Here is a 16,611-nt window from a genome sequence, read left to right as displayed (position 1 = left end):
GGTGTGATTATAATGACAAATCATGGAATCTAAGCTGGATGTGGAGAGAAACTGAAGACACAAGGAGCTGATGGCCAGTAAACTTCAGGAGGATTATAAAGTATAGGTCCTGGAAGGGTTAAAATGAGACAGAAAGAAAGGTTTTGGTACAGGGTTCAAATGCTTGAAACTGTCATCTTAGTTCTTGTGTTCTGTCTAGAATTTTTTTTCTCTCTTCTCTCTCCAGTATTTCTGCCATGGTTGATGTTCTAGCTAAATATCAGTTAACTTCAGAGACCTTTGTGGGCAAAGCAGGCAAAGATACCACAACCTAGAAAAAAAAATGATTCACTTTGGAACTCAGAAAAGTATAATAAAATAGTTTCTAGAATGGATAGGGGAAAAATACACAATTACTAGAAGCACAATTATCAAGAATAATGATAAAACAATTTTAGTTAAAAAAAAACTTTTCACTCCTTAAATAGACCCATATACATATAGGATTACTTGATTTTGAAGAATAGTCCTTTAAGGTAAACAGGGCAAAGATGGTTATTACTTTCTTCCTGATTCAGATACTGGGGGGGGGGGGGGGGGGGGAGTGTGTTGGCCACTGGCTTAAAGTCATACAGCTAGTAGCTTTTCCTCAAAGTCATCCCAGAAGACAGGTCAAACTCCAAGTGCACTGTGTTTCTTAGCAGACTATATTGGAAAATGTGTTTTGTCAACCCACAAAAGCAAATACTGACATTTAACTCAACTCTGGGATCTGAAGTAAAATCTAACAACCTAAAAGGGACAAACTAATCTAACAACCTAAAAGGGACAAACTATAAACCCAGGTTTATATCACTGATTCATTCTGATCAAATTCAGATAAGAGACTCAGAAACCAAACTCAAAAATTAACACATAGAGATTTCTATTCACAGTTCACTAAATCTGAAATTTTCTTTTAGGATAACTAGGTCGATTGTCTCTTGAGGTGGTTCGCTTTTGTTTTGTTTTATGTTAATCTCTTTTAAAAACATATCAAAGACAAAATCAAAGTTCAATCTAAAATTTCTTAACATCCTTTCTGCTCTCATCTTACTAAAAACAAACAAGGGAACAATCTTAACTAAGGTAGAGTTCTGAGTAAAAGCCTTGTCTCCATGCTTGAACTTTAGAGAAGAGGTAGCATTTTTGAGTGTTAAGTTGGAGGCACTTAGAGGTCTTTCACATACTTTTTGTTCAGGTCGCAGTAGAATATAAATTTGTTTTTATTTTTTTTTAAGATTTTATTTATTTGTATTCATGAGAGACACAGAAAGAGGCAGAGACATAAGCAGAGGGAGAAGCAGGCTCCCTGCAGGGAGCTTGATGCGGGACTCGATCCCAGGACCTCGGGATCACTCCCTGAGCCAAAGGCAGACACTCAACCACTGAGCCACCCAGGTGCCCTTAAATTTGTTTTTAGAAAAGAGATCAGGTCTGAAGGTAATCCAGTGAGTTGCTAAAACTCCCTTGAGGAAGTTCTGAGGAGACCATTGGATTGTAGACACAATTGTTGATAGAGGTAAAATTTACTAATCTTTTCACTATACCACCTATAAACCTAAGTTTTAACACAACTTCACATACATCCTTATGCGAGTGATCACTTTACCTATTGCTGCATAACAAACCAGCCAAAAGGTAATACTCTGAAACAACTATTTTATTACTCCTCTACTTCTCTTTGTTGACCGAGATCGCCCAGGTGGTTCTGGTCATGTGATGTCACTTGGGGCCACAGTTTTTGGGTGTCTCTGTTGAGCTGAAGCATCCAAATGGCTCACTCAGTTGATGCTTGCTGGAGGCTGGGAGCTCAGCTGTGCAGATTGACCACAGCACCTCACATGGCCCTTCCTGTGGCTTGGGCCTTTCCCAAGATGGAGGTTAGGTTCTGAGAAGCAGAATTTCAGAAGTCAGTATGCCCAGATGTCAGACGCAAAAGCTGCCTGTCAGTCCTCAAAGGGTTAGAACTAGCATGGTGTCACTTTACCATAATCTACTGCTTAAGCAGTTACAGGGCCAGACTAGATTGAGGCCAGGGAAAAAGTAAACTCTACTTCTCCAAGGAGAGAGTTATAAAGAAACTGTGACCATCTTTACTCCATCAAATCTCTTCTCAAGAAATAAGTATATGGATTACATAAAAGTTTTTTATTTTTATTTTTTAAAGATTGTATTTATTCATGAAAGACACAGAGAGAGAGGCAGAGACATGGGCAGAGAGAGAAGCAGGCTCGCCGTGAGGAACCCGATGCAGGATTTGATCCCAGGACCCAGGGACCACGACCTGAGCTAAAGGCAGACACTCAACCACTGAGCTACCCAGGTACCCCTAAAAGTTTTTTTTTTAATACATTTTATATGTCTCTCATCTCTGCAATGTTTATCTCAATGATTATGGGAGCTATGTGGCAAATAATGCTATGGTCATAATCAGACTGCAGTCTGAATTCTGCGCTTTTCTTTATTGGGCATTGTTTACTTCTTTCTGTTGGGTACAACTTTAAAGCTACAGCTTTAGCAACCATACTTGTTCCTTCGTGATAGGCACTTTTTTTCCCATTTACTTATGTGAAATTGAGGTCAGAGCTGCCAGAATGTCTTTCAGATCGTGAAGCAATATCTTTCTATCACCAGGTCATGGTTCCCATCTCCAATCATCAGCTACATCCCACACAGAGCAATACATGTGAACCTGCATGACCTCTTTCATTATTTATTCCCAATTTCTAGCCTCTGCATGGTAAAATTATAACTGAGTGGGAAGCAATCTCTGTTCAGTTGAAGAATCTGTTGAAATCATTCAAGTGGCTTGCCCATAGCAACGGAAAGAAGCCACAATGTCATCCTTGCAATTTAATAGTGAGCTCTTCAAATTGCACAGATTCTTCTTTGTTTTTCATAATGATGAGCAGTTCATGTGTCAGAACAGGTGTGTTTTTATATACACTCAATATACAAAGTTCTAAGTTACAATTTTAATTTGAGATTTAGTGTTTTCCCTTTCATTAACATTTAGCTCTTCTAGGAAAATTCATTTTTTAAATGTCCCATCAAACTTGTTAATGTGTTTAGCACACGAGAATTTTTTGGAAGTTGATTACTCAATCTCTCTACTTGTTAGAAGTCTATGCAGATTGATTTATGCAGCTGTCTTTAAAATCAGAAAAAATGAATTTCAAACAAGAAATCTATGTATATACTTTTACATTTACCTAGGAAGTTAGTTATCTTTATTAATGTTCTTTATTTCTTCATGTGGATTTGCATTACTCTGTATGTCTTTTTGTTTTCACCTCAATGGCTCTAGCAAACAAATGACTGGCACCTGTTATAGGATAGGCCTGCTAGTGACGAACTCTTGCAGTTTTATTTATCTGGGAATGTGTAAATTTCTCCTTCATTTTTGGAGGGTAATCTGGTCAGATGTAGCATTCTTGGTTGAAAGTTTTTCCTTTTAATACTTTGATATGCCATCCCATTATATTCTGGCATCCACAGTTCCTAAAAAGAAACCATCATTAATCTTACTAAAGGTTCCTTGTAAGTGAGATTACTTTTATCTTGCTGCTTTCAAGATTTTCTAACCAAAGTTAATTTTCACAGTTTCAAAAAAAGCAAATTCTCATAGTTTTAGCAGTTTTTTGTTCCTTTTAGGAGGGGCAGAACTTTAGAGTTCCTTACTGAGCTGCTTTTGCTGACTACACTTTTTCAAAATTAGTATTTAGCATTTCACAAATTACCACTGATAGGATAATGTCTAAATTTCTTAGTATGGCAGAAAAGAAAAAAAAAAAAAGCTTTGCTCCTTACTCCTCCCCATTGCCTCATGGACCTTTACTCCCCATTGCCCCATCCCTTTACTACTCTGTCTTGTGTATTCCTCAGATGTTCCACTCTTTCTGCCTCTCTGACTGTGCTGATGGAGTGCTATTGCCTGGAATTTTAATTCTTCCCTTCTCCTCCACTACTCACACCTATGTGATGTCTCCAACAAAAGGCTTTTTACCCACACAGGATAGTTTACATACCCTTCCTGGATATCCAGACAGGTTCATACCTCTATCATGTACCTCCCCCATGGGATAAAGATTAAATACATTAGCACATAGAAAGTGATAAATAATTGCATAAATATATATTATTTTTATCCTCACACTGAATAATAATTATTGGTTTACTTGTCTACCCACACTAAGCAGTTAGAACAAGGGACAAGACTCTGTTATTTCTTGGTATTCTAGTTCCTAGCACTGTGTTCGACACAAACTTTTTCATATATTTTAACTGTTTTTCACATTTTAATATTCTTGAAATCAAAATGTACCTTATAATTTATGAAGTCTTACAAATACTATCTGTCAGACAGGAGATACAAAGTGATTGTCATTTCCCATAAGAGAGCATGGTCACAGTCACCCATGAGTTACTCATTCGTATCAAAATTGCATAGATCATTGCTACTAAGTATGCTGAATTTAACCTCTATTTAATATGGCTTCAAAAGGGTTATAGCATAATTTGCTTTGAAATAAAAGATTACAAAAGAAAAAAAAAAGAAATGAAAGATTACTATGTGTGCAAAAAAATACCTTGTGGAAACAACAGAGCATAAGATTGATATTGATGAAACAGTATTTGTCATATGAGAAATAACAATTCCTTTTTTTCCTTATTTTTCTTTTCTCTTTATTATTGTATCTAAGAAAGGAAGCACTCATAAAGAGTTGAAACCGTGTTGTATCTTGTTACTGAAATACATTTTTTTAAAGATTGGTTATATAACTGAAGCCTCAGAATAGTAGAAATTCCAATTGAAGCTGGTGCAATCAACTTTTGAAGGCTTATCAATAAGACATCAAACATCAATTTATCAGAAACATTGTTATCCTAAACTTTTATTCACGTGCAATTTGGTAGAGGGTAATATGGTATAATGTGTATATTATGGTGTGATTCGCAAAGTTAAATCTTTTTAGCAGAACATCAAACAGTGATGTGTTTTATGTCTCACATTTGATGAGATACTATAATGGCTACAACTGTTTTACAACAATTGCAATAGCTATAATCATTTACTGGATAGGTAAAAGAGTGAGTTAATCAGAATTGGCTGCTACATACTGAGTCATCTTTGACAAATGTCTCAATCCATTTGAGTCTTTGCCTTCTCACTTGTAAGGATGCTTGATGTTACAGATCTTACTAACCCCTAAGGATTAAATACACAAATGCACACACTTAAAATTATAATAGTGCCTGCCCTGCAGGAAGTGCTGAGTGTTTGCTTCCTTCCTCCTGACAATGCAGTAAGCCTCCATGGTGAAATCATGCCTGAGTGACATTTACTGGTTTATCTACCAGTGGTGAGTTATTGATTTATGTACCTAGTTGTATAGTTTTTAAATGAAGTAAAATTTAGCTGACATCTGAGAGAATTTCTAAATAATTAAGAGCTGTATCACACAGATAAAAGGGGAAGACACTTCATTCTTATTTAGTCATTTGAAACTGTCTTCTAAATTTTTTAGAAGCAGGAAATTGTTTTCATCTTTCTAGTGTGGTTTGGATAGTCAGGAGTCGGACATGGCACTAACTATTTTTACTTGTTTATTGCTTTTCCACCATGAGGACGGGGCTCAGCATTGTTTGTCCCACCTGCACAAGAACTGACAGAAAACACCAAGCATCTTTTCAGAGCAGAGGAAACATTTTTTTGCTGCATAGAGCAGTAAGTTAGCATTTCAGTAACAGGATCATAATCTAGAAAGCAGTTATTAGAGAGTCTGTGTCTCTTAAAGAATTTCTTGGAGAAAAAAAAAAGTATGTAGAGTCACCGGCATTAGAAAACTCATCTTAGGGAAACATTATTAAGAGCAGGTTAAATAATCTTTTCAGGTGTTCTGCACAACTTATGGCACATAGTCACAATGACAACCACCATCTCAGCTGAGCCTTCATTGCTAAATCAAGGACGTACATTGTGCATGAAAGGTTTACTTCTACCGCCAAGTGGACTCTAGTTGCTTTAGAATTAAATTCTCAAAGGACTTTGGATAATTTACGAAATTGCCATGTTTCTATATAAAAGATTTGCACCTTTTCTATATCCATGTTTTATCTGATAATGAAAGGAATACCACAGTACCATTCTGTTTCTAAGCTGGACTTTCCAGTAGTTTCATTTTCACTAAAATTGCTGCAAAGAACATCTTTACAACATAAATCACATTTACAAATGTTTAGGCATATCTGTAGAGTAAATGTCTGTGTGTAAAGTGATGCAAAATGACACTTAAAGTTTTCAGTTACTGTCCATTTGACCTTCATATAATTTTTGTAAAGTTCTACCCTCTTCATTATTCTATTTTACTACACTCTAATCGTTTTAGTAAATACATTTTTGGCCAACCTAATAGATGAAAAGTGGTATCTCACTGTGGTTTTGAATTTGCATTTTTGTGAGTGTGTTTGAGCATCTTTTCATCTCTTTAATAATCATTTGTATTTCCTGAATTTTCAGTGAACTGTTTCTGCTTATTCTTTGCTCATTTTTCTACTTGGCTGCTGGGCTTTTTTTGACATGTAAGAGCTCTTTATAAATCAAGGGCAATGGTGGTTTAACTATAATATGGGTTAGTTTTTCAAAAAAGAAAAAAATGTGGACTACTTTTCCAGGATTATCTTTTTAGTTTATGTATGGTGAGTTTTGGCAATGTATTTATTTTCTGTAGATGAATACATCAGTTTATGGTCCTTGTGTCATCCTTAGAAAGGTTTCTCCAGTTTCAAGATATTTTTAAAACCCCACATTTTACCTTAGTAATTATTAAATTTAAATGGTTAACATATCTGAAGTTAATTTGAATAAATAATAAGAGGCAGGGAGTCAACATTTCCCCTATATGACCACTCACTTCTCCCAACATGCTTTATTAAAATAATCATAATTTGTTTGCTGATTTGAAATAGCCCCTCTTGAGACAGAACATGAGAGACTCCTAACTCTGGGAAATGAACAAGGGGTGGTGGAAAGGGAGGTGGGCGGGGGTGGGGGTGACTGGGTGACGAGCACTAAGGGAGACACTTGATGGGATGAACACTGGGTGTTATGCTATTTGTTGGCAAATTGAACTCCAATTAAAAAAACGAAATAGCCCCTCTTCATATTCTATACTTCCAAGTGCTCTTACATTCATTTCTGGACTTCTTGACTCTTTGATCTGTCCAGCTATTCTTAAACTAATACCAAATTGTTTTACATTTAGAGGTATACAGAATACTTATTTCAGCAGGATGTTGAAGGAAGTGGCTTATTTCAGCAGGATGCTTCTAGGAGGACTTGATTAGGAATAAAATTTCATCAGTATGATGACTATGTAACCATCACAGAAGTAACTTTTTGGTATACAGAAGCAAATAGAAAACTGCATCAAAAATTTAATGGTCATAGTTATTAAAATATTTTAGCAGTCAAATTTAGAAGTCTAACATAGAAGTGTATATAGATTCCTTGTCAAGGTCAGTATTTTCCCTAGGGTTGAATGATAAAATGCTATCATGGCAAATATCGCATTAGAAATAGATGCATTCTTTGGCATTTTCATTGGTTACTCCATTAACAGGTTCCAGCAAACTAATTACATTCTGTGCAAGCAATCATAGATGATCAACAGAACTTACATTACTTAATAATAAAATATTTTTTGTAGTTTTTATTCAGATTCCCTTTTACATGCAACAGCTTCTGTTCTACATGTTTAAACATCTAGGGGCAGAACAGACAGTTCCAAATGAAGAGTGTTAACTAAATACTAAACTTTTCATGGTCTCCAATATACTTTTTCTGTTGTCAATGACAATTTATGTCACTTTTCTTTATAGTTTTCCACTCTTTATCTAAACATATCTTCATTCCCTTTCACTGCGTTGATTTCAGAGTGAGACTAGAAATTTCTCTGCAATTATGTAAAACAAGCATTATTGAATTTATTATTAATCTGTCATGCTGTCAAACTTACTATTCCTGCATGTCCAAATGCCTGAAATGTAAAACTCAAAGGGGTACACTTAACATCACTAATATTAAAAAAAATTTTTGAACAGCAAAATGTAATATAGGAAAAAATATTTTTCAGTAACAACTTCTCAAATGAATTTTCACTACAGTTCATAACTTGGAAAATCTAGAAAAATCTCCTCTTCATCTATTAAAAATTGTTGGAAAGCCATAGCAATCTTCTCAGTGACATTGTTCATTAAATTCTGAGTTTCCATGGACCCCACCCCCCAAAAAAACCAGAAAATTATTTCATTAGAACACCCTAACCAAGTCTTTTGTTTTGAAGTTTAAGCAATGGAAGGAAATCTGTTTTGATCATTTTGTTTTACTCTGAGACTTATTGTTTTCTTATTGTTACTTAGATTCAACATAATGTCTGGCTTGAGGATAATCTAACACAGATGTTGTACGTGATTTTGAAGTTTTTGTCACCTTGGTTACTCAAGAAGAAAAATTAACATTCTTGTTTTAATTTTTCTTGACCAGATTTAAAGATTTCCCAAGAGGACCTTTTTCTTGAAGGATCCTTGTCCTAAAGGGAATCAAACAACTAAGCTGAAATGCAACTCTTAAAGGACAGTTTATTAGTGTTATGAACACTTACCACTTGGTTAAACAATTCTGCAATGATCAGAAGTCTATAGTTGAGAAATCTCTTCTATGTTCTTGGGTCCAAAGAAACTGTGAGACAATATAGGCTTCAAATAACATTAAGTTTCTGTAGCTTTAAGAAAAGATGTAGGATAGATAACCACACAGAGTGTTTGCAAAGTCTTGACCATGGTCTTGTTACTCCAGAAAGTTTTCACTATTTAATCACTCAGCCCTAATAGGACCATAAGAGAGGAGGCTAAGTGAACCTGCTCCATTTTATCTCAGAAAGCCCTTCAGTCTTGATCCCTACCTAGTCATGCAGCCCTCTCCAGAGTTACTGTACTAGACTCCATCCTTCCCTGTGGCTGCTTGATCAATACTGGTTACTCTTTATGAAGAATATTGACAATTAAGTCTAGTTCCTTGGTCTCCTAGATGATCCTGTTTGATTCTGATTTATCTTGGATCCAGTATATAGGCACACATTCTAATAATTCTTTGAGTTAGTGTTTCAAGGAGGATTTGATCAAAAGTAAAATTATCAGGCATTATCAAGGCTGGACAAAAAGCTAACAAACATGTTAACACTTTCTTTCCAATAATCTGCTCAGTTTTATGCTTAATTTGAATAAACATTAATAATATTTTTGCCTTATATTACATTTGTCTCAATTCTCATTACTTTAAAAAGGACACGACCCTGTTACCTAAATATACCCTCTTAATATTGGTATTAACTGTCAATCTAATTCTATATTTAAAGATATTTATTAATAATTGTTTTTCCACCTAAAATTGTCTACATAATCACTAATTATGAGATGTTTAAACAAGATAAAATGAAGCTCGTGCATGCTAAAGAGGGAAGCTACATGAAAATCACAAAAAAATCCTTAATTGTTAAATAACTTAAGTTTTACTAATAACCAGTGGTTGCTTGCAGAGAATATAATTAATTTTCTGGAACCCGCAGAAGAAGTATCCAAACTAATATGCTGGAGAGTGTCTGTATTTCATACATGATATTTACCAATCATTTAATCTTTTAACTTCAGGGAAAATACTGTTTTTCAAAATAATATAGTAGTCTCAGTTTTTATCTGCATCTTAGGTATTTTGGATCCTCACCGATGTTAGTATTTTCCTTGGATGTTAACTTTGGGGCACAATGGATAAACTTTTTTTAAAAAAATCACATTCAGAAAACAGTCACTTATCCCAATTTTTGCAAGCAAAATTTTTATAAAATTATTTTACAGCATTTACAGAATTACGTTGTCCTTTTAATTTGCTTTCATGCCAAATTTCATTAATAGCTTTCCTAACAGTCTTAATGGTGAACAACTTTATAAACCCTTACTAGGCATCTTATCTTGATCTTTATTGTGCTGTTGATTTCATTTGCTAATTAGTTATGTGCAGTTTTTGCATTGTTATAAGATTGGGGACTAGTTTGCTATTTTCCTTGTCAGATTTCAGTAAAAATATCATGCTGACTTCCTTTATTATGAGTTTAAATCCTAGAAAAGCTTTATGGTTTGGTCATTTTTATTAAAAGGGGCTCTTTTTTCCCCCCAGCAAATAGCATTTCTTTTCTGGTGAAGAATTTCAAAATTTATGTAATTATCAACTCAACAATGGTGTGTTGTTTTGTTCTCTGATAGTAAGCCTGAGATGATAATGAGACACCAGCTAGATTGAGGTCATGGAATTCACAGAGTTTGCTTCTCCTTCCCTCATTATGGAAAGTCCACTCCCTTCCTACGCCTCTAGCATAGTAATACAAGCTTGTGCAAGAAGGTCAGTGTTCCTTGGAGCCCTTGGGAATCACTTTCTTTGCATCCCCAAAATTACTCACCTCACAGCACTTCTCAAATCCCTAATCACTAATAACTAGTCTTGCTCTGGTTATGGTATGACAGACACTATTCATGAACTGGCTGGGAAGTCACTGTCCTCAGCTGTGCCACTTGAGTAATGAAGTATTTGCACTGCAAGCTGACTTTCTTAAAATGAAGACTTTTTGATGCTCCACATTTGAAACCTTTTAAATGGTATCAAGAAGATCAATTCCTTAAATGAGTACCCTAAAATCTATTCTAGATCTGGTGTATTTTGTGATGATTGTGGTTATAAAGAGGGCTGAGCTTGGTAACGGTTAGATTTTTGATCACTTGTTTCTCAAATATAAAACTTAGATTATTTTTCGCCCTGGGGCAGGTTAAGAAATTCATGTTTTCTTTTGAATTCATTTGCATAGTGTTGAGCAAAGTTTTCAATTAGGATTTTTTAACTTTCTCACATAAATGTGATTATTTTCTTTTCACCATAAGTTTACCTATTTCATCTTCTCCCTCAAAAAAAAAAAAACTTCATTATAATTAATAGGCTTACTAGCAAACAAACTTCTGCTGTGAGCATTAATTTCTCCCTTCACTGGTCTTTTAAATTCTGGTATTGGAGGTTTATTTCGTTCACTTGTATTCCTTATTCATTTAGAAGTAAACATTTTGATTTCAGCATTGCTATCTGCAGCTTGGTGGTTTCTATCAATGGTATTCTCATCATAGTGATTTTCCAGACATTCTGTAATTTTAGGTTCAATTTTCTCCTTGGCCTAAAATATGTGTCCAAGTTAGTTTTTCTTTGTTGGCTTGGTTGTGTGCCTTCTGTTAGTTTCTGATTTATTGCTTTGTGATGAATGTTGTCAAATCTATTTTTTTAGAAACTTGAGGTTTCTTTATGACCAATTCAGGTGACTTGTGACTGATTTTTCCATGATTACTGGAAAACAAGATATTATTTCCTTTGGGTAGAGGGAACATGTATGTGTTTGCAGAGGATCAATCTTATGGTATTTCACATTAGATTGAGGAAAGCCCAACTGAATACTTGTACTACAATTTTCTTCCCCTGACCAAAAGCAGAGCTGATGTTGGGGTGTGTATTCCTTTCCTACAAAGTGTCCCAAACTGAGTGGCTTAAAATAGCAGGAATGTATTGTTTCACAGTTCTAGAGACCAGAACTCTGCAATCAAGTTGTCAGCAGGGCCATTCTCCCTCTGAAATCTGTAGAAGAATTCTTCCTTGACTCTTTCTGGTTCCTGGTAGTTTGCTGACAATCTGTAGTGTTCCCCAACTTGTAGATCCATCACTCTGATCCCCTGTCTTCACATGGCACTTCCCCTGTGTCTTCACAAGGCCATCCTCTTAGGAGGATATCAGTCACATTGCTTAAGGAGCCCCATCCTACTAGTAAGACCTCATCTTAATGAAGTGCGCCTACAACCACCACCCTATTTCCAAGCAAGGTCACATTCTGAGGTGCTGGGGGTTAGGACTTCAACAAAGCTTTTGGGGAGACACAATTTGACCCTTAACAGGATGTATCTACCCTAAATTCCCAATCCTGACCTCTTATATTTTAACAATTGTTTCATTATATATATATATATATATATATATATATATATATATATATGAAATGTGGTTGTTTATATAGCTGCTCCTCAGTAAAAGTTTTCTAGTTAAGTGTTACTTTTGGTTCCTGTGACTGTCTTTTTTTTTCTGATATTTTTGTATAAATTCTGATCTGGATATAAAGTTGAAACATGGCTAGCAATGTCATTTCTCTTAAAAATACAATTGATCTTGTACAACAAAATTATTTTTAAGAAGCAAATGATCATTTCTGTTAAATAGGACAATGATTTTGAATTCAGTGTAGAAAACCTCATCTCTACTTCAAACTTATTTTTTTAAAGAGGTAATGTTCATTTTCCAATATCTAGGGAATATACTAATGCTGCCTTAGAAATAATAAACTCCAACATTTTAAAGTGACTTCTAAAACTAATGATAGAACAGTTAGCCAACGATGATATATTTTATTTAAAACTTGGGGCTGGTGGGACACCTGGGTGGCTCAGGGGTTGACCATCTGCCTTCAGCTCAGGGCGTGATCCCAGGGTCCTGGGATCGAGTTCTGCATCAAGGTCTCCACAGGGAGCCTACTTCTCCCTCTGCTTATGTCTCTGTCTCTCTCTGTGTCTCTCATGAATAAATAAATAAAATCTTAAAAAAAAAAAAAACAAACAAACAAACTTGGGGCTGGTAACAGAATGGAAAGACCTGGTGGGAATTGGCTAAAACTACTCTAAGCAGATTGAGTAGGCAGAGAAGCTCAGAGGTAATTAGACAGACCTGCTTAATTTTCTTATCAAGTTTACCATTAGCCTTGGTCGGAAAAGAACAAAAAGGCCTCAAAAATACACTTACAAATATGTCATTTAGTCTGAAAGACTCACTCTTTCAGAATATGCAGTTCCAAATATATCACTACCAGAAGAGCCTTTGGAAGTTTCTCCAAATGGTTAAGGGGGAAATAAAGTCTCAGCTTTCTTTCTGTATCTGTTGACTTAATATTATTATGACATCAGGACTTAAAGAAAGCAGAAAACCTTTACTTGTCTCCCTTGAATCCTAAGCACAGGATTTTGGTGCTGACATTTCAATTGTGGTTCATGCCTACACAAGGCCACCACTTTGAGTAAAGGGTCAGTTATCACATCAGAGACTGGCACCCACAACTCAAGAGAGTCTTAAGTCCTAATGAGTCCAAGAAGTAGGGTACAGGAGTGGATTTCATATACTCTTGATTCAGCTGAGTTTGATTCAGTCTAGAACTATCCTAAAATTTACATGCAAAAAATTCTTCTTGAGGGACTGAGTTGTGAAATGTCTTAAAAGCCTGCTACAGAGAGAAGTATTTGCTCTAAGTTCCCTTTACAGTTAAATAGAAATATATGGTAAGAATACATTTTGGAATATTGGAATATTCTAACATGTGTATTTAAAATATCAGAGCATAGTATCTTAAGCCTAACATCGATTTAGCATTCAGTCTTCATCTTAAACTGTAACAGGTCTTTAAATGTTTGAACATAAGTTGATTTCTGCTAGCAGTGATTATTATTTCAGAACATGATATGCTTAGTATTACATATATCCAAGGAATGGCTTACATTTCTACCCTGTCATCGTTCCTGTTTTAATCATAATCCATTTTGCTATAGAGTCAACTACACAAACTACACATCATTACCAACATGTATTGAATTTATAATTAAATCCTCATCTTCTTAAATAGGATTGGATAGAAATATGCTCAAGTAGTACCACAAAGAGTCTAGAGTAAAAGTATATATTCGATTTTTAGAGGTGTTATGCTATGAAAAATTAGATTCCACTCCCAACTATTAAAATTGTTCTGAATCAAACCAGAATGAAAGTACTATATTGTACTTTGCTAAATTTCCAAAAGAGAAAAGTTTCTGGAGATTACTTCAGTTTTTTTCATCAATAAAAGAAAAGAAATCCACAAAATTTCATCTTTAAATCTCAGATGAATAGTATGTTGAATTGAAATTGAAGTCAGGTTATTATAAGGCTTCACTTAGAGCAATTACTGTATTCCTTTAAAGTTCTGCAAGCTCTCAAATCACAATTTAGCAGCATGACTAAAGCTATACCAAAGAATCAAAAGCGGAGTTTTCATAAAGGTAGGAAAATGCCAGCTATAAATTTCGTGGGGTTCAAAATAATCAGCAAAATAATCCTACTGCAAAAAGAAAGCATTACATGTTAATTTAGAATGAACATAAACAAAACTTATTTAAATTATAATATGTAAACATTTAAGCCTCTAGAAAGGGTTTGGTAGTGAGAAGATTGAAAGATAATGGGTTTGGTTTGGGAAATGCCAACGGATTGGCAGGACAATACCACTGGGTATTCAGGTGATTTGGGGGAGGCAGTAGTTGAATTACTACCACCTATACAGTCCCAGCAGTATTTTATATGTGACTCAAACTTATATCGCACACATTCCTACCTCTTCTCCCACCATACACACACAATCTGGGAGAATGAGAAGTAAGAAATAGTTACTTCATATATTCATATGATATGTTCATAATATACGTAAGATCCCAGGAGGGCAAAATCATAGGTGATGTTAAGTGTAGTAAAAAGTAAAGTCAAAGCATTTCTTATTTTTTTTAAAAGTATTATGTTCCAAATGGGAACACTCCTCGATTTCAGTGATAGTGTAGGAAACATATGGACCAGGGTAAAATAAAGTGTATCATAAAAATGTAAACATTAACTAAAAAGCTCAAGACAGCCTTAACCAACACCCACAATTCTAGCCCTTACCTGAGGCAATTACAATCAGGAAATTGGTGTTAACCTTTCTGAATGGTTCAGGAAGTCTTTAAATTCTGAATACTTTTTTTTTTTTTTTTTAAGTATGACTAAACTGCTGCACGGTATCTCCTTGTATGGGCATACAATTTTCCGTTGTATTTTCCCCCTACAGATGAGCATGTAGATTGTTTTGGGGTGTTTTTTTTTTTTGTGGGTCTTTTGTTGTTTTGCATGCACACCTGCATGCATGTCCCAAGAATGATGCAGTGAACAGGCTTCTCTGTATTATTCCTTGTACACACAAGCAAATGTTTGCCCAGGTTGGACAGTAGGGGCAAATACAAATTAAAAAATAAAAAAACTTAAGTCTCTTCATTGAAGTGAAGAAACTCCTCCAATCCATGCCCCTTTTCTCAGAGTGTTTATATTTGAAAGCTTTTAAGTTCTTTCTCTGTCTCTTTGATATGTATGTAAATCTTTTTTAAAGCTAAAGAAGCCTCTCTCCAGGCTTTCTCAGGGACATCTTTGGGAGTCATCTCTTTGAAATTTGATTATGAAGAGAAAGTGTCCCTATCTCCCAATTTCACCCTATCTCCCAATTTCATGGCAAAACTACCTCCTGCCATGAAGATAGAAGTGATTTCTCCTTCGCATAAAGCCAATGAACTAATACAGTCAGCCCAACTGCCAATGCATGTAGGATGAACTGTGTATTGACAAAAGGTGCTGTCAAGTCCTCTTATCTGAGGACTAGTTTACCTGGAGAACAAGTGTGGAGTGGGTTGTATCTGCTGGGCAATACGAAGGGGCCTTTATAATCTCTTAGCTATTGCCCCTGAGGCAAACATTCTGGCTTTCTGCTTATTCAATAAACACCACCACTTTCTCCCTACCTTTGCAGAGCCATCTTCTGGGTGGGAGGAGGTTTTGTTTCTATTATTTCCCCAGCAATAGCAGTTCTGCTTCTTGGCAAGGTGTGGGCATAGTGTCAAGTGCACAGCATCAATGGAGGGAGCCTGGGAGGTACCCATTAAATCAAATCTGGTCGAAGAGCAGATTGCAAACACAAATTTTCTGGTATGTTCACCAATATCAGGGACACAATCAAACTCACACATTTCTTGGGGAATCTGATAACATTTTGTTTTATTTTTTATGTTTCCTGGTTACCAAGATTTAACACGTGAGTTCTCTCTTCCAAAAACACTTTTTACATTCTTTGCCCATTTTTACTCATTTTTTGTTATCCTGCTTTATTGACCCTTACCCAATTAAACAGGTTGCAAATATTTTCTTTTGTCTGTTGCTTGTTATAATTTCACTTAAATTCTCATTAGACATGACACTGATGTAACCAAATGTACTTTTTCCTCTTGCATTAAGCATGTGGGGATTTAAAAAGGAATTTCATAGCCTGATGTTAAAATTTTTCCAAACATGCCGAAGTTTCATAACTGTATTTGTTTTTACATTTAGGTTATTCATTTCCAGACTGTATCACTTTGAGGAACAGTACAATAGAGACAGGACTTATTTTTTCCCAAATGGCTAACTGTATAGTCACTTGGAGATTAGTCCAGGCTGTCAGAATCCTTAAGCTACTACATCTCTTTTCAGTGGATGAAAGTTTTATACTGCTTGTCTGCTATTTAAGCCATTCAGACTTTTTAATAACATGATGTATACACAGAAATAAAAGTCCTATATTTTTAAAATATTCATGTTTGGGG

General features: G+C 35.2%; 1 long non-coding RNA gene across 1 annotated transcript in view; it reads left to right on the top strand.

Annotated features, from left to right (window-relative positions):
* Window positions 1–16,611, top strand: part of LOC129500590 (uncharacterized) — a 38,726-nt gene that overhangs the window by 16,151 nt on the left and 5,964 nt on the right. Inside the window, exon 2 of the long non-coding RNA XR_008662572.1 lies at window positions 2,189–2,344. This is a non-coding gene — a long non-coding RNA (uncharacterized LOC129500590). The remainder of the gene's footprint in view (window positions 1–2,188; window positions 2,345–16,611) is intronic.

Source organism: Nyctereutes procyonoides, unplaced genomic scaffold (genome assembly GCF_905146905.1).
Source record: "Nyctereutes procyonoides isolate TBG_1078 unplaced genomic scaffold, NYPRO_anot_genome, whole genome shotgun sequence".
Lineage (NCBI taxonomy): Eukaryota > Metazoa > Chordata > Mammalia > Carnivora > Canidae > Nyctereutes > Nyctereutes procyonoides.
Note: the sequence above shows the minus strand (reverse complement) of the source record. Positions and strands in the feature narration are given on the sequence as shown.